At 27.6% G+C, this 24976-nt stretch overlaps 1 protein-coding gene and 1 long non-coding RNA gene across 5 annotated transcripts in view; both read left to right on the forward strand.

The window, feature by feature from the left end:
* Window positions 1-998: 998 nt before the first annotated feature.
* Window positions 999-2179, forward strand: LOC147802772 (uncharacterized). The gene is made up of 2 exons (XR_015430037.1): window positions 999-1419; window positions 1955-2179. It is a non-coding gene; the product is annotated as an uncharacterized LOC147802772 (long non-coding RNA).
* A 9125-nt stretch (window positions 2180-11304) lies between these two features.
* Window positions 11305-24976, forward strand: part of LOC107447376 (coiled-coil domain-containing protein AGAP005037) — a 759443-nt gene continuing 745771 nt past the window's right edge. For all 4 annotated transcript variants that reach the window (XM_071184692.2, XM_071184693.2, XM_071184694.2 and 1 more), the window contains exon 1: window positions 11305-11626. The gene's annotated coding sequence lies outside the window, so the exon portion shown is untranslated. The remainder of the gene's footprint in view (window positions 11627-24976) is intronic.

Genomic DNA, 24976 nt, shown 5'->3' on the forward strand with positions numbered 1-24976 from the left:
TTTGATGAATATATGTAAGTTATATTAAAGTAAGACGTAAAGATCTATTGGCCTCTTGTAATTTTAATTTTCTCAAAGTGATAGAGTCAATTCATGAAATAAAAATAAGCGATTGTTTGATCGATATAGCCAATTTACCAGAATGTGGTAAAATTTACCTTTTTTCTGACTTTATGGGAACATTAAAATGCTCAGTAATTTTTTCCAAAGGGCTTAAATATCAGTTTGATAAATAATTATTATCTGTACTTACACGCGTTAATATTCGAACGAAATAAATAAATTATTATTATTTTTTTAAAGAAATAATAATTTATTAACTTTGACAATAATAATTTTTTAATAAAAATAATAATTTATTAATAAGAACAATAATTTAATAATTAATTAATAAAAACTATAATTTTATTAATTAATAAAAATAATAATTTATTTACCTTCTCATGAAAGAGTGATTTTTTAAAAATTAAACTTGAGTTAAATTTAACCTATGATTTAGCGAGATGTTTGCTTTGCGTTAAATCGAATTTGAGTTGCAGATATTTAAACGATTCTTGAGCTATTTTTGCTCAAGCATGACTTGATGAGAAGCAACATGCCAATTTGTAAGACTGTTAAATGTAGATTCAATTTATTCATAATTTAATTGTGTGTGAGCTATAAGCTGGAATAAGTATCGCTTTATTTTAAAAAGAAAACGATGTGGATTTCAGGTTGCTATGACGATATGATAGAACAACTTGTCTAAAATGTCTAATTAAAAGTGTTTTGTTCTCGCTTCGACTTTACGTCTTGTTGAATATTTAATTTTTACTCGTTATTATGTATTTAATATAATTTAAATGAAAAATTAAAGCACATCTTATTAGAAGTGGTTGTCAAAAGTTGTTAATTACTTTTTATGTAAGCTAAAAGCTAACTTTTGATTTCTTTCAAAACTTCCAAGTTGTCATGGCTACGTTTTTTATTCTTCTTTTTGTGGAACAAGAAATGATCGTCTGAAAATTATTATGTAAATAAAATGTTGTTCTTCTTTACTAAAAGTTGGAGTTAGATTTATTATTTGGATTAGAAGTAGAGAATGACAGAATAATTTACTTTCTGATAGAGTCTCGTAACATTTTGGTGACCTGAGGACGTGATAGTAAGAAGTAATCCGAACTTACATATAAAGTATTTTCAATAATACGATGGATAAAATTCAAAAACTATGGAAGATTGTTCGAAGCTCCTTCACTCGGTTAAGTAATCAGATTTTAAATGAAATGGAGTCAGCGGCAACCAAAGATTTGCAACAAGTTAGAGCTACATTTGAAACGTTGAAAATAAAGAAGGAAGAACTTTAAAAGTTGGATAACGAATTATTGGAACTTATGCTGCAGTCCGATGATATTACAGAAGAAGAAATTGAAAGTGAAAGTAAGTCAATTGATTATTATTGTAATAATTATTATGAAGTTGAAACAATTTTTGATGAATATTTTAAAGAGCTCAATGAAGAAAATTCATCGACAAACATAGAACAGCCGAATTGAAATCAAATTTCCTAAAATTGAGCTTGCCAAATATGACGGTAGTATAAAAGGATGGTTATCAATTTTAAACATGGTTTAAAAAAATAGATGAAGATTTAACTTTAGATCCTGGTGATAAATTTTAATATCTTATACAGTGTACGGTTGACAATTCTCGTGCTAGAGAACTTGCTTTAAGTTATCCGGCAACAGCCGAAAATTATTAAAAGTCATGGAAAGCTTCAAATCTCGATTTGGCAAAGATGATGTTTCAGTTAAGTTTTACATTAGAGAACTTTTATCTTTAGTCATACAAAATGCAAAATCACAAATGGTTTTTTCACTTTCTTCTCTATATGACCAAATAGAATCACAATTAAGGGCTTTGGAATCATTAGGTATAACCACTAAAATGTATGATGTAATTTTATTCCCTTTAGTGGAGACATGTATTCCTGAGGAGCTTCTTGGAGTGTGGCAAAGACAATCGAAAATTGGCGACACTCCGAAAGATAGACTTGATGGTCTGATGTCATTTATAAGGAGTGAGGTAGAAAGTGAACAGAGAATTTTAATGGCTGTTGGCGGTTTTGACTTCAAGAAGCCTAAATTGTCGAAAGACAAAATTTCAGAGGAAGATGCTATTTTTACTTCTTGGTAAGTGCACATATTTATCTGTTATTTTTAAAATTGTATTATTTACAATATCTTATAAACACTTTTCATTTAACTTGGCTGTTATTCAGTTTTTTTAAATAAAATACTACTATTTTGAATTCGTGGGTAGACTATATTTGAGGGTGCCCCTTGATTTTCGTCTAGTTGTGGTCGCGGTTGATCGCCAAGCTGGGAAAAGTTGAAACCCAATCATGATTCTGATTGGTTTAGATTTTAGCGTTATTTTTAAGTGTTCAGCGGTATATGTAATTTCAGAGGTCCATTAGTCTTAGGTTGGATTCCGGCTGGTAAGGTAATTTTTTGCTTCTGGTCAATAAGATCGAAAGTATGTGGGGAGTCATAAAAAGGGACTTTAGAAAAAAATGTCACTGCCAGTCCGGTACCACAGACGCCATTTTCGATTCGTATTTTGCCGAATTTATGTGGCGATGGATGTACACAGATTCCATTCATGATAAATTTAGACAGTATCTAACCGCTATTAGAGAATTCTGTGCACCTAAATCTGAGGAAATTCAAGTTTAATGAAAAAGTGAGTTGTTTTTCTCCTTTTCTTTCTGTGCTTTCTCCATTAATTTTTGTTTCGATTCAAAATGCATTTTATTGGGTTTATTAATTTTGCTTATATTGAATTCATTGCAATTTTATATAGTTTTGTCCGATGTTTTATTGAAATATAGCACGGTGTTCCGAGCAAACAGGAATGGCGCCAAACATAAGTCGCCAATTTTGCCAAGGGGCACCCTCAAGTTTATTTTTACCAGGATCTGTAATTACTTCCAAGTCCTCCACAATCTATTATAATACAGCTCGGTTGCTTTGCAAAGGTTTTTTTTTTATTTTTTCATTTTAACGCAACATTTCAAAAGATCAACGTTTAAAACGATATTTTTCATTTTAACAGTTAATTATTTTTTTAAGTATGATGAAAAGAGCCGCGGTGGCTCACTGGATAGCGTGTTCGAGTCCTTATAAGCTGACTCAGGTTCGAATCCTAGTGGTGGCCGGTTGATACGAATTCTGCTTCCGGCTAGCACCGATCACAGGGCTGACGTGAAATATCCTCAGTGATAGATGGATCGTGGGTGAGAATCCCCCTGCTGTTCGGCTAACTGTGGGAAGTTTTCGTGGTTTTCCTCTCATTGTAACTCAAATGTGGGTTTTTGCAAACATATAAGTGAAATTTAACTCATGCTGAGTTATTTTAGCTAGTATATTTCAAGTAAGTACCAAAGAGCTTTGGTTAAAATTAATGAGTTTTTTAATGTTCCCATAGAGCCAGAAGCATGGTAAATTTTAACATATTCTGGAAGTTTTTTTTATTCATAATGTAACTAAATTTAAAAAACATCAATATTTGTGAGCTCAATAAATGAAATATCTTATTATCTTCCAAGAATATTAACTTTGAATTTCTAAAGCTTTAAAATAAATTATTATGAAAAAAATATTATAGTTTTTTTTTTTTTGTAAATACTAATACCATATTTAGATTCTATTTTAGGTAATTTTCAACCTTAGAATTGCGCCACGTTATAAGACATTTCAATCTATTTTACTTTTTTATTTTTTTGAATAAAATTTTCTACGTTAATATATAGAGTTTACCTGAAAGAATAGCAAAATAAATTTTTGAAATTCCATATTTTATATAAATAATTTTCTTATAAAATCTTTTTCCACTTAACTTTTCGGAAAGAACAACATTTTACATTTTTCATAGTTAACTTTAGCAGCATATTCAGCTTTTTGGCTTGCTCCATTGAAGTTTATAATTAGTATTGCTAATATTAATCAATTTTATTTACTCTAAGAAACATTTATTTTACCTACTTTTCAGACAAAATATTGCTTTCCTAAACATTTTAAGGCTCAATATTGTTATTTTTTCGTTTCGATTCCTTTTTTTCTTTGATAAGATACGGACAAAAATTTTATTCTAATTTTTCTTTGTATTTGCATGCATGTTTATTATTATTATAATTATTATCATTCATTTATTCATTTTTTACTTCCAGTTTCATAAAATAAATTTCACTGTTCTGAGTTATTTGAATAAAATCATTGCTATAATCAACTTATCAATGAATTTAATCAAATGTAATTTAATTTGACTCATAGATAAAATTGATAATTATTTTTATAGATAGTATAATTAAATAATAAAGTTAAAATCTTGTTTTTATTTAAAATTAAAAGGAGAAGTAAAATGAATGATTGACTGTATTGTTACCAGGTAAAGAGCTCTATTTGAGATTTGTGCGCTCTAGCTAGTCAAAAAGTGACTGACGAAAAATTGTGTTAAGAGATAAAACTGGAAATAAATTCTGCTTACAGCTAAAACCAGAAACAAATTGCTATCAAATATCTATCTATTACCCTCAAATATAAAGGTGCAATTGAGATTTGAACACTCCAGCTAATCAGAACTTGATCTGAAATTTGATAATTTAGGTAAAGGACTAGAGGTAAAATGGTCAAATATCCATCCGTCGTACAATTACACTGTAAAAAATTTCTGTAAAAAGTACTGGCACTCTGAGGGCTGGTACTTTACCTTATTATAAATTTTTATCAGAACATGTTGCAGAACAAAAATTCTGATACATCGTAATTTCTACAGTAATAATTACCATAAAGTCAGAGAATAACTCCAATTAAATAAATATCATTATCAAAATGATGGTATATTTTACGGTAAAAATAAATGGATTTTAGGTTTAAAATGGATTTTAGGTTTAAAATGGATTTTAGGTTTAAAATGGAATTAACGGATGATACATCCAAAGTGCCGGTCCTTTATTCCGTAATTTGATACAGAATTTCTTACAGTGTAAAAAAAACGTGGTAAAGAACAAATGCACCAACAGACAGTTGGAAAAAAATGCGAATCATTACTCATAAATCGCAGTTTAAATGTTTAAATTAATTAGTAAATATTGTGTATTGCATGATTTTTCTCAAAAGTAGCATAAACAAAATGAGCATTTTAACTCTAACTTCAAAATATTTAATAATTTTTTATTCCCATTTCTTAACGCTCATTAATTTTTAAAATATTTGCCTGTACTTTGCCTGATATGATTAAAATAAAAATGCTAGTTATTACATCAAAAGAACTTTTAAAATTTTCTGACAGATTGTGGAAAAATCCTTGCATTTTTTACAGACCCTAATTGTGAATACAATTTCAATTTTTAAAATTTTTGATTTTTGACAGTAATGACGACTTTCTTTATCAAACTGTAAAATATAATCCGCTATATGTGCTACCCATTCTATTTATTCGTTAATAACCTGTTTCAATGTTTATCGATTCAGAGTGCTATCGTATTTAATCAGAATCATTCATCAGACTTTATCATTGTAATTCAATATTTGAAGAAAAAATCACGCATCAAAAGTCAATTAGACATACACTCGATTCATCATTCCTTTATGAACGTTTCATTTTCTTAATTTTTTGATTTGAAATATTTCTAATAACACGAATATATGAAATACGAATTTATAACCTGACATTTTCAATTTATATGCAAATGAGGTAGGATTACTTTTAATGCTATCAATAGCTTTTAATGAGAAAATATGATGGAATGATCATCGAGAATGTTAAGAACGATTCCTATTAAAGGATTCAAATGAATCGAAACAAATAGGAATACATAAAGAATTTCGTAAAACGCTTATGAAATAGGTGTCGTTTAATAATGTAACAGTCATGATATGCAAAAGATGATTAATTTGCCTAATTTTCTGAATTTATTATCAGAAAAATCATTATTTTTGACTTAACAAATGTTTTTAATTTAATACATTTAGATTTTTAAAGTGCTCTGCAAAAAATGTGGTGTAATACCTTCCCGAATTTGGTGTTAAAAAAACTCCAAAAATTGTGTGATTGATTCCATTGTTTCAAGTTACCTACCGAATAAAGCATTCTTACAAACTCAAAAGGGTGTAGTTAAATTTTACCACCGATAATTGATTAAGTTTTTACCAATCTGCAGTTCGTTGGTGAATTTGGTGAATAATTTCTTGTACATTTAAATTTTTTAACTAAGTTTTCAAGAGAAATAATGGTATGGCAGGTTTTGATAAGTATATCATATGCTTTTGAACCTTTATTTGAAGTTTAAAGGCAAATAATCGTGCAATTTTGTGCAATCGTGCTCTTTGGCTCCAAACCATTTCAATGGTAAATGAATAAAATGCTTAAGCTTAAATTTTCTTAAATTAAAATATCGACAACAGAATCTGTTTTGAAGCAATAAAAAAGTTGAGACATTTCAATTTAATATTTCTTTAGATGTAAAAATCTCATTATCTGCCATGGTTGTTATTAAAAATCAATAAGCAAAATGGGGGTAGGGGTTGATATCATGAGAGCTATGATGCCTAAGAAGGAATTTTCAAATTGATAAATTATATTTCGTGCTGAAATATCCATACTACATTTATAAATTTATTTGCTTAAAAAATGTATATCGCTTGTTGCAATAAGGTCACAATCGTATGAATAATGCAATTTAGTGATTTTAGTGTTATTCGACATAGTATTAAATGTATGAAAGGGAAATATGCTTTCTTAATTTTTATCATTATTTTTTTATTAATTTAATGGTAATAGAAAACAAATATAAAAAAAGGATAACTTAAATTTGAACTATTATAATTTCAAATTCAAAGTGTGACCGAAACCGAACAGCAATAAAACAGAAATATTGTACTTTGGATATTGAATTTTTATATATATAGAACTATTCTACTAAATATATTTAAATTTTTGGTATTACCATTCAAAATAACATGCTTTAAAATATTGAAAAGATTTCTAAACTGTATATTTCGAAAAATTTTCGATTGCTATTAAATGAATAGAGAAATAATATTTTTATTTCATTTAAGGATCATTGCAAAAATATGTTTTATAATTGAGCTCAAAGGCTTATTAACTAGCCTCACAATTCGCTGCAAAAGAAATTTCAAATAAAGACGTATAATTTGATATGTGAATAATATCTATAATCTAAATAAAGTACAATTTCACATGATTATGTGTATGAGCGTTATTTATTTGACAAGTCTTTGTGAAGTAAAGTTAGAATTATTGAGATTAAGCTTTCGTCCGTTATCCTGACAGAGCTATTGGAATCAAATTTTCCAGTTTGATTTCATTCCTTATATTTTAATGTTAAATATGGTATAAAGTATCAGCACACAGATTGCTGGTAGTTTTTACAGTATAGTCCATTTTCACCGGAGCATGATACGGAACAAAATAATTCAATATTAAGAAATTTTTTCAGTAATAATAAATCCGTAAGAAGTAATAATAAATTCATAAAATCGCTGAATCACTTTATTAAATAAATACAGTATATTATTCTACGGTTAAAGTGGATTTTACTGATGATGTACTTAAAGTTCCGGTATTTCATACTGTAATTTGATCCGGAATTTTAATCTGCGTATGTAATTTGATAAAATGTCGCTTACATTTATTTATTTTTATATTTAAGATACAAATTAATATTCGAGAATCAAAGTGATCAAAAGTTTTATAAAACCTTTTTCTTCTATATATATTTTAAAAGTTTCAATTTCGTATTTGATTAAATCTTGCCTCCATTAGTACTTGTAGGAAGGTAATAAAATAAATTTATTTCTCTTTACTTTTATCCTGCAGTTTCATTATTTAATTTAGTTTTATGTAACTGCAGTGTTACTTAGCACTTGTCGAGTTTTTGTCGAATTTAAGAATAATGACGTAAGATTATATGTAATCCGAATTTAATGATCTAATTAAGCCGAAGAAAAGTTTTAAAAATGGCAGAAAATTAAATTAAAACCTTCTTCAGTTAAGGAGTTGCTGAATAAATCTTCAATATTTGAAAGATTTTCTTCAATAAAAAACATGTTATTTAATCTACTTGTATTTAGTTTCATTTTTAACTAACTTAAAATATTTTCACAGAAAAAGAAAAAAACAACAAATTTTTAGAAATTAATAAGATGTAAAAGGAAAAAAAGTTTTTTTCGAAACTACTAAGTTCAAGTAGATAAAAAACCGCCTCTGTGATTGTATACTAAAAATAGTTTTTTTTAACACAAATTAAACGATCTCTCGGAGTGGGTTTAAATTTTCATTCCTTTATGCCAAAAACGAAAATAATAGTTTTTAAACTATAGTTGTAATATAACTTCTGTAGGTTTTAAGTCCAGTAATATAAGACAATAGTGCATGGTAAAAAACAATTCTGGTATCATTATCGTACTGTATGGTAATAACATTTAATTCTGTTAAATGAAACCAAAATATACGGTATTTAAGGTATCTGCCAGCCTTAAAATGACCGATTTCATCAAATAATTCGAATTTCTGATTTTTGCATTTTTGAAAAGAATGAACTCTTAGGATTCTAAAAATGCTTTGTTTTTAAAATTTCGATAATTAGAAGCAAAGTTATAGCTGATTTTGAAACCGGAAGTGAGATTCCGAAACACCGGAAGTGCACTGAAAACGTCAAAATTAACTGTAAACAATGTAGTTTTGAGCCAATAAGAATTTTTTTTTGCTTGTAACGCTATTAAAAATATTAATATTTATTAATTTTTTTTATATAATATTAATTAAACGCATGTGGCAACAAATTATGTATAAACTTTTTAAAGGAAGTGAAATTGAATGGCATCAATTTTGATATTTATATTTTCTGTTTGCTATGATTTATTCAGCGTTCAAATTTGCCACGATCTTATTAAAAAAAGCTTTAATATTAAATTGACGGTAGTTTTAGTTGTTATTTAAGTACTTTTTATTGTTATTTAAGTACTTTTATTTCACTGTTTAGTTATAGTAAACGAATATGCTAACATAGTAAATCTTTTTTCAAAATTATGTACTGTAAAATTTTGTGTTTTCATATGAAAGGCATATCTTATAATGTTTATTTTAAAATAATACAGTTTTTGCTTGAAATAAAGTTAAAAATAATATTAGTGTGTAGTATGAAGTTAATGTTTTTAATCATGTAGTTGTGTATACAAAATACAGCGAAAATTAACGCGTCATTTTTGCCTGTTTTATGAAAAAATATAAATATTTAACTATACTACATTCTAAAATGACTTAGGTATTGTTTGCCAATTGATTCTAACAACCTAAAACTGTTTTAGAAGGAGTTTGGTAATTTGCTGTGAATTATTGCATACATAACTAACGATTTGAAAAAAAGAAAATCGCGGGCTCGAGTTACTGTTTGTCGCTCAATAGAAAATTGGTCATAAAAAAAAAGATAATGGATTAAAATGCAAACTGTAAAAAGCAAGAGCTACATAAAGGGCTGAACTGCAAATATTATTGAATTAAAGCTTGTTGAATAAGTCTATGTAACTATTTTTGTATAAGTAAATCTTTAAAAGCGTTTTCTGAAAAACTGTATTTTTTAATATTTTGATTCACGCCAGACACTCATACTCCAAAACTAATGGAAATTGTCTTATGAAATTTGGTATAAATGTTATAAACTATATATACTGTGTTTTGAACTAAAACTAAGTTTCAATTTAAATATTTGGTCATGTTACAGGTATATAAACATAAAAAACTATTGAAAAAAATGAAAAAATTGCTGTTTTTCTAGATTTTACCGCTCCATTTGGGTAATTTTTAAAATTTTCATAAACCTTTAGTTCAGAACACAGATAAGGGTCAAAATAATCTGTACAGAAAAAGAAATTGTATTTTATTCATTTAAATTAAGTGTATGGTGTCTGGCGTAAGCTCTAAATTTCGCTCATTTTAGGCTTAATTTTTCAAATATTTTAAAAACTATGCGATATTCAAAAATATTTCTTCTTGTTTATATCATTTTATGCCACACATGAACCAATAGCACATATGTTTTTTTAAAAAAATTAATTTTTAAAAAAAATTTCATCGTACCCAGGCAGTCGCCTTAAACAATTCATTTGGTAATTTTCCTGTTCATATGGTAACGGTTTCCCGGAAATTCTGGTTTTCAAAATTATAGTTCTTATTACCACACACTTAATAAAAAGATCAAAATTGAAAAGAACTAACCGAATAACTGATTTTTATGCCAAGCTCACATTTAACATAATTAAATTGCCAAACTTTACCATATTTACTAAATTGTATCACATATTATATTGTTAACTTAATATTGTTGATTGTCAACTTAACCGAAAACATTTCCCCAGCGTTTTGGTAAAAGTTATCGAGCTTTTCGGTGTTTCCATCGATTCAGAAACACTGCAAATTGCACCATATTCTTGCAAATAAATTTTTTGGTAAAGACATTGTTTATAAACTGTAATATTTAGTTCTATATTTAGTTTATCTACTTGAAAATCTTAATCAAAAACGAAATCTGCGTAATACCCGAATCTAAGGAATGGGGTTAAAATTAAAAAATTCTGCATAATTATTGATGAAAATGTAGGTTTTAATATAGTTTTTCAAAATGCTACATTTAATGGATACTGTTTTTTAAAATCTTACGTTACATTCTAAACATTATATTTTTCATTTCAAAATATAATTTTTTTTTCATATTTATACTCTTAAAAATGTTACATTTTACATTCTTGGACCAAAATCAATCAATATATAAATTTTTAAACCCATATCCAAGGGACCTAACTATTTCTGATTCAACTAAAATATTTTTGGTAAATATATAGTAGCAATTTTTTATCAACTTTAAATTTTAAATGTCAAAAAGAATTTATTGCTTTTACAAATACTATTTTCATTTTTTATACACAAACAAGAAAGACTTTTCTTAATTGATAAAAAATTTAGTTTTTACTTAACTGAGTGCTCTTTACAAAAACTAAAATACTAGTTTGCACATTCACATTTTATTTGTTTTCAAGTACAGCGCCAATTTTTTTTTTCGCAAACAGAACAAAAAATCATAGTTTCCGAAACTTTGACCATACCGTTCCAAAATTTATTTCATTTGCATTTAGAAAGGAAAAAGAAAATATTCCTCTTTTCCTTTTCCTCATCCCGAAAAACGATTTTCGGCCATGTTTCTTCCGGACACAGAGATCACCCGGCAGATGTCGCTTCCATCGCTTTCCAGTCGATCCGATCGTTGCCACCGTTCCACGCTTCGCAAGGAAAAAAAGATTCCAGTGCATCATCATCCTATGCGGCCGGGTCCAAAGCCCTATTTTCCTGCTGCTGCGCGAAAAGTGTGCTAGGGATAATATCATTTCATACAACTCACACCAGCGTGCATTTACTCCTGGTACAGATAACATAAATTCAGAGGAAATTACGCCAAATGAAAAAACAGACATACAATAAGCACCTTTTCTACTCTATGTGATTACTTCATTATTTAACCTAGCCCTCCTATTTCTCCGAGGAGGCGAATCTAGGATTTCTGACAGTCAAGGTAAGGTTGTGATATTGGTTGTTTTAATACTACTGACATCATTTCTTTGTAGTGTTTTTCGCCAAATGTTTTAGGGCCATCCCATGGGTATAGTTTAAGTGCGATAAAGAGTTTTTTTTTTCGGTTATAATTTTTCTGGGACTCAGGTTATTTCTCTTGTATTTTTTTAAGGCTATAGACAGCTTGTTATTCAGTTGTTTTTAATATTTTTTTCTACTTTTTGGGATATGTCACTAAGGGGAAAAGGATTTTGAAGTTATAAAATTGAATTAAATTATGTTGTTTTTGACATGACTGATATATTCAAAAACAGACATTTGAAAATAATACTGTTGTGGTACCATAAATAATATTAGTATGGTAGTACTATTATGTGTGTTAATAAACTAAAAAAAGTAACTGCGTTGTTGTATAACGTTAATTTGTTTTTAGATATACAGTTTATTAAATAAATTAATTTCAATTTCCTGAAAATCGATTTTTTGAGAATGAAAATTTAATTGAAGACAATTATTTATGGGATAATTATTACGAAATAATGCGATCTGTAGATAATTTGCAGGTCAGATTATTATAGTTTTTTGGCATATAAAGAAGTTAAAATTTAAAGTTGAATAAAATTAGAAAGTAAAATTTAAAGTTAAAGAAGTTAAAAATTTTGAAACTCCTCATTTTGTAAAATTAAAAAATTGTTTTCCAAAAATTGTTTTTTAGTAGATGTATTATTAAAACACTCTTTTAATTTTTTTGAAAACAAAAAAACTCAATTCTTTAAAAAATAAATGATAAAGACAATATAAATAATATTTTCAGTTGGAATAATTTTGATATTATTTTTGAACAAATTTGGTATAATATGAAATAAATATTTAGTTTTAAATTTGTCGCGCAATAATGACATGCAAATTGTTAATGCAGTATAATTATTTAATGAAGAGAAATGACATGAAAATTATTAAGAGGAAAATCAGTCGATAGATTTTCATTTGCTCGTGGTTAAATTTTGAGTGCAAACATCTTTTATTTAGTTAAGTATTCATTTACAAAAATAAATATTCCATTTAAAAACGCATAATTATCGAAAGAATAAGTTAAAATATTTTTTTTATAAATTCCGGCTTTTTGACTCTTAATTAGTAAGAACATTCCTGTTTTAGTTAAAAAATATAGTAGTTTTTTGTTAAATTTTGCGATTTCTTGAAAATGCACTATTTAAATGCAATAATACAATTTAGCCTAATGCAAGCATTCATCCATTATAACAGATATCATTATGTACAATGCGAAGAAAAAGAGGAAAAGAACTTTATATTCTAAATAACTACAGATTTATTGATCCAATATTTACACACTAAAATGCAAACTTGGCGTTCTGAAGGGTCCAACTATGTTATGTAAAAAATTTAAAATAGTTTTTCTGTATTTAGATCCCAACTTGTTTGCTAATCGATCCTAATGTGCCAATTTCTGGAGGATATGGTACAAATTGTTCAGATAAAAAACCAGTTTACTGTTTTGGTTCATTAATGTTATTTTGATTTTTCGATATCTCAACAATATTTCTAAAACAAAAAACAGGATTTATAAGTTCTTCGAATTCCTTTAGAGATTTTGTTCCATCAAAAATAATTTTCTGCAAAAAACTAGTTTAATTATTTATTTATTTATTTATTTTAAAATTAAAAGTTCTTTGAACTCATTTATAATCTCTGTTCCCTCAAAAATAATTTTATATAAAAGAATTTTTGAAAATTATTTTTTTACTTAATAGTATTATTATTATCAAAAAGTTCTTTGAACTCATTTATTGATTTTGTTCTCCCAAAAATAACTTTCTTTCAAAAAAAATTTAAAAATTTATTTTTTTACTTAATATATTTATAATTAAATAAAATTTTAAATTTATTTAAACATTTCTCATTACATTTTATACATTTTTTAACTTTGAATTTTATGTAGAAAAAATGAACAATTATTTTTTTTTGCTTAAAAGATTTAAAATTATCAAATTGTTCTTTGAATTCATTTATAAATATTGTTCTCTCAAAAAAAATTTTTATGAAATTTTTTTTTCTTCAACTCAATAGTATCATACTGATTAAAAAGCTCTTTGGCTCATTTAAGGATTTTGTTTTCTCGTATTTGTATTATTTGTCAAACGCTATTGATTTATTTTTCAGTTTATTGAAGTTGAATAAACAGTTTTTAAAAACTAAAATTAGTTTTTTTAAAAAAATAAAAATAATGATTTTGAAGGAAAGTTTTAAATTAATTCAAAGACGGTGATGAGATGAGATAAATAATTAGGTTTTTTAATAATCTAGTTAAAGGAAATTCTCCCTAAATTGGCTATTACAAAAATGAAAAGATCTCAAAAAATTTTCTTATAAGTCCATCTTATTTACTATTATAGTTCTTAAAATTCTACTTAATCATAACGCTTGTGCTCTGAAAAAAATCCGTTCAATAATGAATAATGTCATCATTATCTTAAATCATACAATCGTGCCATTTTTGCAACCTTAATATGACATTAGATTGAACACTTTACTATCAAATAAGGCCACAGAATCATGAAATCCTGTTAACGAAGAATTGATTTTTAGCGTAACATGGTTCAGCTTGTAATCGTATTAAGGTTTAGTTCAGGGTTGTGAACAATATTAGGGTTCAATCTGTGCCTAAATTTCTCATCAATGGAATCAGATCAATGGAGTTTTATTTAAGTGACGACAACTGGATTATAGATAGATTCGCAAAGCTGTTTTCAAACTAAACATGTCGCATCATTAATGCATAATAAACGTAACATTTACAGGTAAAATTCAAGGTATTTCGTAAATACTGCTCTTCTATACATAATAATAAAAGCGGCTGTGTGTGTGTGTCTGTAATCACAATATATCGCCCCAGAAGCCTCGCCCAGGCTCGAAACTCGACACATAATTGTGTTTTGACATAATGAAGAAGTATTTTTTTTCTTTTTCAAAAATTTGGATTAGTTTTTTAGTTATCAGTCATTTTGTAAGAAAATCTATGCTTTTTCGTCTTCAAAGAGCCATATTCAAAAAACTATTAAAAAATGCATATACTTTTCTTCACGCTTATAAATGTATGCTAATGCGAACCTTATAAATGAAACATTAATTTTCGACAACTTAAACCAATAATATACGAAGGAATTAATAATTTAATTGTAAGGTTCGCATTAGTTTACATTTATCAAAGTGGATAAAACTTTAACTTTTGTACTAAAAATGTGGCAACATATTAGATACGTAAATAGAACGCTACTCTTTGATATATTTATCGCTGTTCATAATTGTTATAATAAGTTTTTCTTCTTCTTTCCACTCTCTTTTTTTTTTCTTAAGCGAAGACGATAAGGGAAAATTATACTTGAGGATGCCCCTTGGCGAAATTGGTGACTTATGTTTGGCGCTATTCCTGTTTGCGCGGAACACCGTGGTAACAGAAATAACGGCCGAAACATAATGATATTTCAAAAAACATTGGAAAATTTCAACAAAACATCGGATAAAGCTTGCAATGAACCCAATATAAGCAAAATTAATAAATCCAATAAAAAGGATTTTGAATCGAAGCAAAAATTAATGGAGTAGGTGCAGAAAGAAAAGGAAAAAAACAACAACTCACTTCTTCATTAAGCTTGAATATTCTCAGATTTAGGTGCACAGAATTATCTAATAACAGTTAGATACTGTCTAAATTTATCGTGAATAGAATCTGTGTACAGTCCGCAAAAAAAAAAACGAATCACCCTGAATAACTTTCGTTCTAATGATTGGATTTTCACGAACTAATTGTCAATCTTAATGGTTCCTGGGGGTGACCTCAAATATGCTAATTAATTAGTTCTAACTATTAATTAAGTTACGAAATCAGACACAAAAACGTACTTTCTCTGAATAAACATATATTTTTTTTTACATATTTGGATTCCTAACCTTCAAAATATAGGGGGTAGCCGCAATCTGGGAAATATGGTCCCCATAGTTTGGTCAGGAGAGCGATCCAAAGTTCGTACCTCTTAATGTTAATTTCACTTTTTACGTTTTTAGTCATATTTTTAAAACTATTAAAGCAATTCAAAGAAAATTGCACCCACTTATGAAACTCGATTACCCAAAGATAATTTCATGAAAAAAATAATTTTTAATAATTATTAATTATTTTTTATTATTTAATTAAATTGAGGATGAAAAAATTTTGAATTATAAGGTATGAATTTTTTTATACAATATTAATCTACATATTTTTCAATTGAAAAATCTAAAGTTTCAACTGTTTTTATTTATTAGAAGCTGAGAAAAATTAAAACTAATTATTTTTAAAAAAATAATTTGGCGGCAGTAAAGAAATAATTAAATGGGGCGATTAATATTAAAATGTGATAAACTTGCGAGAAACTTGACTTCGCGCGCGTAGCGTAAAATTTCATTCATATTTTTTTCGCTAATAATCGCTTGCTAATCTTCTTATTTTTATTTCTTTCAAACTATAAAATAGGATATTTCTTTTTTAGTCGTTTAATATTTTATTTTTCTATTTAGTAAAGAAATTTGAATAAAAAACACTTTATTAAACGAATGTCTAGTTTTATAAAAGCGTGCTTCTGATAGAATATGATTGATTATACACCAGATTGTGCTAATTTAATGAGATTATTTTTTGATTTTGTTTTTCAATAACTGATACAATTTCGATAATATACATACGTATGCATAGATTTGGAGTAATATATTTATCGATTTCTTGATTATATATTTCATAAATATTAATAAAAATACGTAGTCAACATTTTTTAGCATCTCTCACAACATCGTAAATTTCTCAATATCTTATTGTGTAAACTAACCAATGAAGGAAGGAACACTTAAGCTTAGCTTGCCTTTAAAAAAAAATCATAAAAATTTCTAAATTTGTTATTAAATGCAAATTATGTAAAAAAAATTAGATAACTTACATAATATTGTTTTAAGCTTTTGGTGGTTTAAATAATAAGTAGTAAGATAACCAAGTGAAAGAACGGTTCTTACCAGTGAATAAACACAAAATTTTCATGTGAATGAACACTTAATTTTGAGAATGTTTGATGCTCGTTAGGAATCCATAGGCCACACAAATGTCTAAAAACAAGATTTTTCTTGGAATTGCAACATATAACCACAGTTAACGTGGAAAATGTTACTTTTTTTTCAGTCATGGAATGGAAAGTAAAATATGTTTGAATACATAATTTAAAAAAAAAAATTCATTTTTTCCACACAGTTTAATAGTCAATTCTAAATTATGAATGTTTATTATTGTGTAATCCGATGATGCTCTTATTATTATTATTATAATTAGATCACTTTTTTGTTTACTCTTTTCCCCATACTTTTTGAACTTCTTTTTTATCTTAAGTATTTTTTTTCTCTTCGTCATACTTTCTGCTTTAACTTTTTTTCAGCTCTTTCAATCTCTTTAAATTTTCGTTCTTTTTCAGAAGTTAATGCAAAAAAGTAATTTATTTCTTTTTCTTTTGATTTAACCTTCCTCTTTTTTCCAAATTTTTGGCCAATGTAAATGTATCTTCGAAATTTCTTTTGATTTTCCAGTACCATTTCTAGAATTCCTCACTGGATAATAAATGAGAAAAAGGAGTTTCGAAGTTTGAGTAAAATCCATCTCTCATTGACTTATATCTAGTGAGTCATCAGCAGTACTTACCATTTACTTATGGAACCAATTGTTTTTGCAACTAACAATGCCTCAAGAGGACTTATCTCAAAATCAGTTTTCAAGATACTTTTATTATCAATGTTAGTTGTATCAGCTTCAGTGCAAAAATTTGAATAACCAAATGTTCTTCTTGAAATAAATTCTTCAATATTGAGAAATGCACAGGCTATTGAATATTTGGGAGATTAAACTTTTCTGTCAGGGTTCCATTAAAAATTTGCAGCATAACTTGTGAGATTTCCATCTCAAGCTTCTGAAGAAATAGCGCATCGTTACTCTCAAAGCATGTGTTTTGTTGATAAGCGGTCTTGCTCATTAACTCTTGGTGTCTATTTTGCATGCATTTGTTCAACGTTTTCTACATCGAATGGAAAAATATCACATTTCATAAAAGCATTTTAACTTCATCAGTTGATGCCTCAAAATCTTATTTAAAAATGGATGTAAAATTTTCTCGAGATATTGTTTTACAATTCTTTTGTTTTCAAGATCTAACGGGAGATTTCAGTGAATTAGGTAGAAAAGTAAACCAGAAAATTTGCTTTGATGAACAAAACTTGCTCAGTTTAAAATTGATATGAGATTTATACCTATCCAGAACAAGCAAAATATGGAATTTGATTGCATTTTTAATTAGCCATGGGTAGAAACATTTGCAATACATTTGTAAAATGTTGCTGCGGTCATCGTTTCATTTCATGAATCGCTTTTTCCAATGAAATATATAGCAGGGACTGATTCTGTAATATCTCAAAGAATTCTTCAGTAAGGAAAAACTACCAAGGGAGGTACTTTTTTTTTCCTGGGTACTTTGGAATATAAATCCTTATAATTTTTAGGGAGAAAATTTTTTCCCGTTTAAGGGCAGTATTCAACTCTTGCTTCTTCCGCATTGTAAATGCAATCACTTTCTTAAAGGATGCCACGGCTACTTCCCTCCTAAAGATTCTTCTAAAGTTCTTAAAATCAGTATTTCGAATATTATTCTCTAAGGGAAGTTTTGCTTTTTGAAATTATCTTCGCATTGCACTGAGTCATCGGTGGATGTCGCCTTAAAAAAACTTCACCCATTTTTTACCTGGATGATTGTCTTTAAATGGATTTTTCCTACCAGTTCCCGTCAGGACATTAAAGACCGCAATAAGATAAAAATTTAGCTAATTATTGGCACAAAAGCCTGCAAAGAAATTTTCCATTCAAGCTTTTATTATTATATTTAGTCAGTAAACATAGTTTATTAAGGTGTCTAAGGTATGATGTAATAACTAATCACTATATTTATAAAGATAATAAATAAAGATAAATTTCAATTGTAAACGGAATTTTTTGATGACCTTAAATTAAAACGTTAAGGCTTGCAGCAAAAAAAAAAAAAATTACTGCATTAATTTTTTTTACAAAGTAGTGAATTATTATTTTTTCAATCTACGAACCTGTGCCTATAACTTATGTAAAACTTATTTTAATATAGAGTGAAATAATTTAATATGTTGTGTAACTAAATGGATAATCCCAAGAAACTGAATGGAAAATATAATAGCGTCAATGATTTAAAAAAATAATGGATGATAATAAAAATAGACATGTTTTGAGCGTCCAATAATAAAAGTCACAAGTTATTCAAGCCTGACAAGTCTTGAGAATGGGCGATTATATTTGAACGCTCGAAACATGTTGACTTCCCTCTTCATATGTCTTGAAACCAGTTGAGTTTTTATCGTCAATTATACTGTTTTACATTTGGGTCTTGATCATTATTTTGATAAGGATTTTACACTCGTTAAAGTAAACATATGCATTTTAATATTTTAACAGGATTTATGTGGTCTTTGAAAACGTAAGAGAATCCATATTGTATAAGTTATATTTAACCTAAAAGTTAAAATTTTGTGACCAGATATTTTGAGTCAATGAAATTAAATATTTTATCTTTTAAGTTTTTGTGCCCCCATTTCAGTATCTTAAAAATCTTACGAGCTCTGTTTAAAAAGAAAGTATCAGATATATATAAGAAAACAAATTAATCATAGTAGCAGTATTTGGTCGTAAATGTAGCGTATCTTAATTGAAGAATATGCTGTGCGACATTTTATGGTCAATTTGCCAACGTAAGTTTCAGAATGTATCGAAACATGAGGATGCTATTTGCTAATCATTTTTATTCAAAGAAAACCATGTAACCTAAATATCTAGCAGAATGAAGCGATTTTTTAAACAATGAATCATACAATGTGCAACATATTATTTCAATATCTTATTCTTAAACATAACATATTTCAATGTTTTTAAAATGGCACTAAACATTCAGCAATTCCTTGAGTTATAGAAAAAAGAAATTTCGTAAATTATAAAACCTTGTGAATTTGCATTAGAATTACTAAACAATTTTTTTCTTTTTTTAAAACTTTCTTGCCTAGAAGACTCGATTAAAGCTGTAAAAATGATTATCCCTATAATTTCGTATATAGCTATAATAAGTTATGTTAATTTAATTTTAGTATGAAATCCTTGAATAAATATAGCAAAAACAGCATAATCTATATAATATCAGATAAAAAGTTTATGTATTTAAATTCTAAAAACTTAGAAAATCATAAATAATTTATAAATCGATACAAATTTTCTTTTTAAAGGGGATTAAAATTTTTTTTTTTTTTTTTTTGCTTTTTGGACAGAAATCAGCTTAAAAATTGTCAATTCGCGATCGCAACGCTCGAGTACGCCGTCTAGCGGGAGCCTGTAAATATCGGACATTAATTTATCACGTTTTCATTTAGTTCCATCGAAATCATTGACTGAATCAGACGCCATTTTTTAGCAGCAAATAAGAAACAAAATTTCCCTAAGGAAAAGGCCGAAGAACTTGAAAAAAATCTCCAGAATATTAGTAAATCTTTCAGGAACAGAACACGCCAAACATTTGAAGAAAAATTCCGCAATAATTTTTTATTTCTATTATCAACAAACTTGCAACTGATGACTTCCGATTTCGGATACTGTTACAGATGTGTGTATTAAGGTAAAATGCATTTCTTCTGTCTTCAATTCATTACGAATTAAAGTGAAGTCAACATGCTTTCGTCATTCCAGTGAATAAATATGAATTCAGAACATACAGAATTGTAATAGTTATAACATATTCTTCTTCGTTATAGAATAGTATATATTTCTGTATCCATATAATTCGGAAAACAACAATAAAAAATTATCCAAGTTTCTTGAAATAGTGCCATTTGTGCTGATTCTTAATTAATTTTAATCGCTTTCTTGGTAAGTATTTTTTAGTGTTGAAAGAATAAGTTCAACTAGAATTCAGCTATTCTGTTTTTAGCTACATATTCAATTTCATATCTATTATAAAATTTTGCTGTATACTATGTTATCTAAAAGTAATGAAGGGATAAACTATGCATCTATTATTTGAGAATAAAGTTTTCAAACAAGGAACTTATCATTTTGGAATTCTCCGGGAATTATAAATCAGGTAAGTGCAATGATTTTTACAATAAAAAATTTGACTGTAAATATTTTTTTTTCATTTGATGATGGTTCTCTACAGAATGGTTTTTTACGTCTGATTAAGAACTATAAGAATAATAAAAAAAGAAACAATATGAAAGTTTTTATTTCAATGTAAAGAATTCTTGAAATCGTTTTTTTATCCTAAGAATTCTTTATTTTCCGTTTTTTAGTTTATAATTTTTTGATAAAAATTGTTCTCAAAATACTTTTTTTGAAAAATTAAATGGTATAACATTATGTGTTTATGTATACTTCTTGTATATTCCAATGTTTGAAGTAATATGATTCAGAAAAGTATGGAATAAAAATTCGGTACTTACTTATTAACGCCACCGCCGCTACAGATTTGGCGGTTTTTAAGTGCCGCTAATCTACACTTAAAATTTTTGCGACAATTCATAAAATAAAACACTTTATTTAAAATCAAAATAGTCAATCGGATTTCGGTGGAAAATGAGCCGATATAGAGTTTAGCAAAGTTTCAAAACAATCATATCGCCATATGAACTCTGATAAATAAGATTCCAAATGAAATAACATTTCCAAAACGAACGTTTACCAAGATAAAGTTTTATGTTGTGGGAATTGGTACATTTTCGTTTTTTCGGTAAAATATTTGACTCCTGAAAAAATAAAATTGCATCTTGTTTTGTTTTTGGCAAATCCCAAAGACGAATTTTCGCAGCACTAAAAATGGCGACAAAAAAGAATTGTTTTTTTGTTTTTTTTTCGTCAGCATTCTTTATTTTACGTTTCTTAGTTTCTAAATAATGATTTTTATTGAAACTTGAAATTTTTTGATAAAAATTGTTGTCAAAAAACTTTGTTTACAAAATTAAATTTCATAAAATTATGAGGCTTACGTATACTTTTTGTTCATTTTAATTTTTGAAGTAATATGATTCTTAAAACTATAGAATGTAAAGTTTAAATGGGCCTTTCATGTTATATCATTAAATTTAGTAAAACTATTTCTCGGGCATTAGGTTTTAACTCTTATAAGAATATGCATATTTTTTTCTGTTAATGTACAAATATTTTTCCGATGTGTTTTGGATATTCCTTCTCTAATAAAAAGAGATACCATTTTGTTTTCGTTTGCATAAGAAAGAATATCAAGCATTTTTCTTTTTTAAATTTAATTAGTCACAATAAAGAAGGAACGTTGCAATGCTACATGCTACATTAACGACGTCTCTAGAGTAACTGAATGACGGTTCATGTAGAAATCGCAGGTATGCGTCTCATACAACAACGCCCCCTATAGTTCGTTGCGATCGCGAATTGCCTAGAAACTTCAAGATATTTACTGTTAACAATTAATTAAACCTCTCCCAGCAATCACAAACATTATTTCAATTTTTTTACAGTCAGAGCGTGGTTGCCTAGCAACCTAGTAAAATGAAGCATTCCTCTTTTGAATTAGTCAATGGGTTATCTTAAAATGTTAATTTGCACAGGCGACTTTTTTTGGCGGTTTTCTGGACTATCGCCAAATATATAAACCTTTATTGCTGCCCAATTTACCACCCAATTTTTTTAAAATTTTGTCTACCTCCCCTAATTCAAGTGCCTAGATTCCAAATATGTAAAAAAAAATATATGTTTATTCAGAGAAAGTACGTTTTTGTGTCTGATTTCGTAACTTAATTAATAGTTAGCACTAATTAATTAGCATATTTGAGGTCACCCCCAGAAACCATTAAGATTGACACTTAGTTCGTGAAAATCCGATCATTAGAACGAAAGTTATTCAGGGTGATTCGTTTTTTTTTTTGCGGACTGTACCTCCATCGTCACATAAATTCGGCGAAATATGAATCGAAAATGGCGTTTGTGGTACCGAACTGGTGATGACATTTTTTTATAAAGTCCCTTTTTATGACTGCCCACATACCTTCGATCTTATTGACCAGAAGTAAAAGTAACCTTACCAGCCGGTATCTAACGAAGAACTAATGGACCTCTGAAATTACGTATACCGTTGAACATTATAACGCTAAAATCTAAACCGTTGAGAATCACGATTGGGTTTCAACATCGCCCAGCTTGGCGATCACAACTTGGCGAGAATCAAGGGGCACCCTCAAATATAGTCTACCTGACGTTAATTTTTGTAGCGATATAGAAATAGAAATTGATACCATAAAAAAATTATAGAGAAATAGATACCATAAAAAATTATTTCGTTTTCGTGTTCTTTTCATGTATTTAAAGCAACTTTTGTATGCTTTTACAATTTCTGAGGCCTTTTTTTAAGAAAAAAAAACAAGTCTCCACCTGATAGTTATATTATAGGTTAGGTTACCATAGCAAAGTTACATCTTCAAACATCCTCAAGAGCTATAACACATCTGCAGCAGAACTGGACATGAAGACAAAATTGCAGGACAGAAACACTTTAATTGTCCACTAATCTTCAGATTTCCTGCTATGTTTTAAAAAACTTTATTTGTGGAAACCTTTAGCGTGGCGGACAGCTGGCCGCCTTTGCGGCTAGTAATATATACTTTAAGAACCGTTGTCAAAATTGGAGATAAAAACTATATATATTGGAGAGGGCAATCGAATTTTTATTTAAGAGAGGAAGAATAAAAAACGTCGGTAAAATTTTAAAAATAACAATAAAGGAAGATATATGTGCAAAGTATTAAAATATCTATAGATTAAAGAATCAAAGTGTTCCGTATAATTGTCCTTCAACTCCTCTCAGTTTGCTCCATTAACTCTCTGTTTACTCAAGTTTAATCTTACTTTTAGTGTATTTTTACTCTGACTTTCCGAAATTGTTACTTTGATCTTGTTTTTAATTTTAATAACTTAAAATAATTATTTATAATATAATATACCATGTGCACATTTAATTCTTTACATTTGCTAAAATTACTGAAAAGCATACTAAAGATAATGTTTACGAAACACCTTTCAAATAAGTTTCATTTATAATTACAACATTTATTATCTTTTAAATTGCTAACTAAACAATAAATTTCCAAAAGACTTTCCAAGTAAGCAACATCGAGTAAATTACTGAATTAGTCATGTGTGTGATAATACTATTGAATTTATTGTGACGCAAATATGATTTTTATCAGAATGATAATTTGTTCTTTCACTCAATTTGCAAGTAGACTAAATAAATTTCAATATTTTGGAGATAATGATCTCATAGCAAGTAATTTTTACAATTGTTTTTTCTTGTTCAACAAGCTTTATTTTCATAATAATATCTATTGTTAACAAATAGGATTTTAATGCCTTTCTTACAAATATTGTTTGATTATACCGTACGTGTTTTTTTACTACAGATACTTTTTTTCATTGAACTAGCATTTACTGTTATTTCAAATAAACTCTTAGCATTAAAACTACTGAAAAATGTAATTGACGCAATTTAAATGTAAGGTAATACTTTACAGTGTTCTAATTCTATTTCGATTACTATTGTAATTATTTATTTTTTGTGTATTTTTTATATATTTCTTTAATTTTTGTGGAAAATTATTCAAAATCAAAGAAATACTTTTTAGAATCTCTTCTGCTGAATTTAAATGGTACTCGTTAACCAAACAAATGTTTCTTTCAACTACGTCGTTTCGAAAGCATTTCGGTTTAATGCTTTCTGTATGTTTATTATGCCTACTTATGTTTTAACTACTCTAATATTTAATGGCCAACAAGCTTATTTAGAAACGTTGTCATAACTAAAATTCACTCTGAAAATGCTTTTGTTATCTAAAGATTTACGTCACATAGACTGTGGTAGTTAAGTGTTTGACTTTGTTTAATTTTGCATAATATTTACTGGACGTACGGGCGTAAATGTTTGGCTACCCTTGCAAGGAATTTAATAAACTTGGTAGCTTTAGGTTTAAAAGTTTATACATTAGTAGAAAGTAGAAAATAACCTCAAACTATGTGGCTTCATGAAATTAATATGTATTAAATAGGACACTGAGAAAAAATGCTAGAGTATGGTAAAATTTACTGTATTGTTTTACTTAATGGGAACACCAAAAAACTCCATGACTCTTCACGTTGCTTTTTGGTAATGATTTTTGGAAAATTAACCATAAATGATGT

The sequence above is a fragment of the Parasteatoda tepidariorum genome, chromosome 10 (genome assembly GCF_982258835.1).
Source record: "Parasteatoda tepidariorum strain Cologne lab strain chromosome 10, Ptep-v5.0, whole genome shotgun sequence".
NCBI lineage: Eukaryota > Metazoa > Arthropoda > Arachnida > Araneae > Theridiidae > Parasteatoda > Parasteatoda tepidariorum.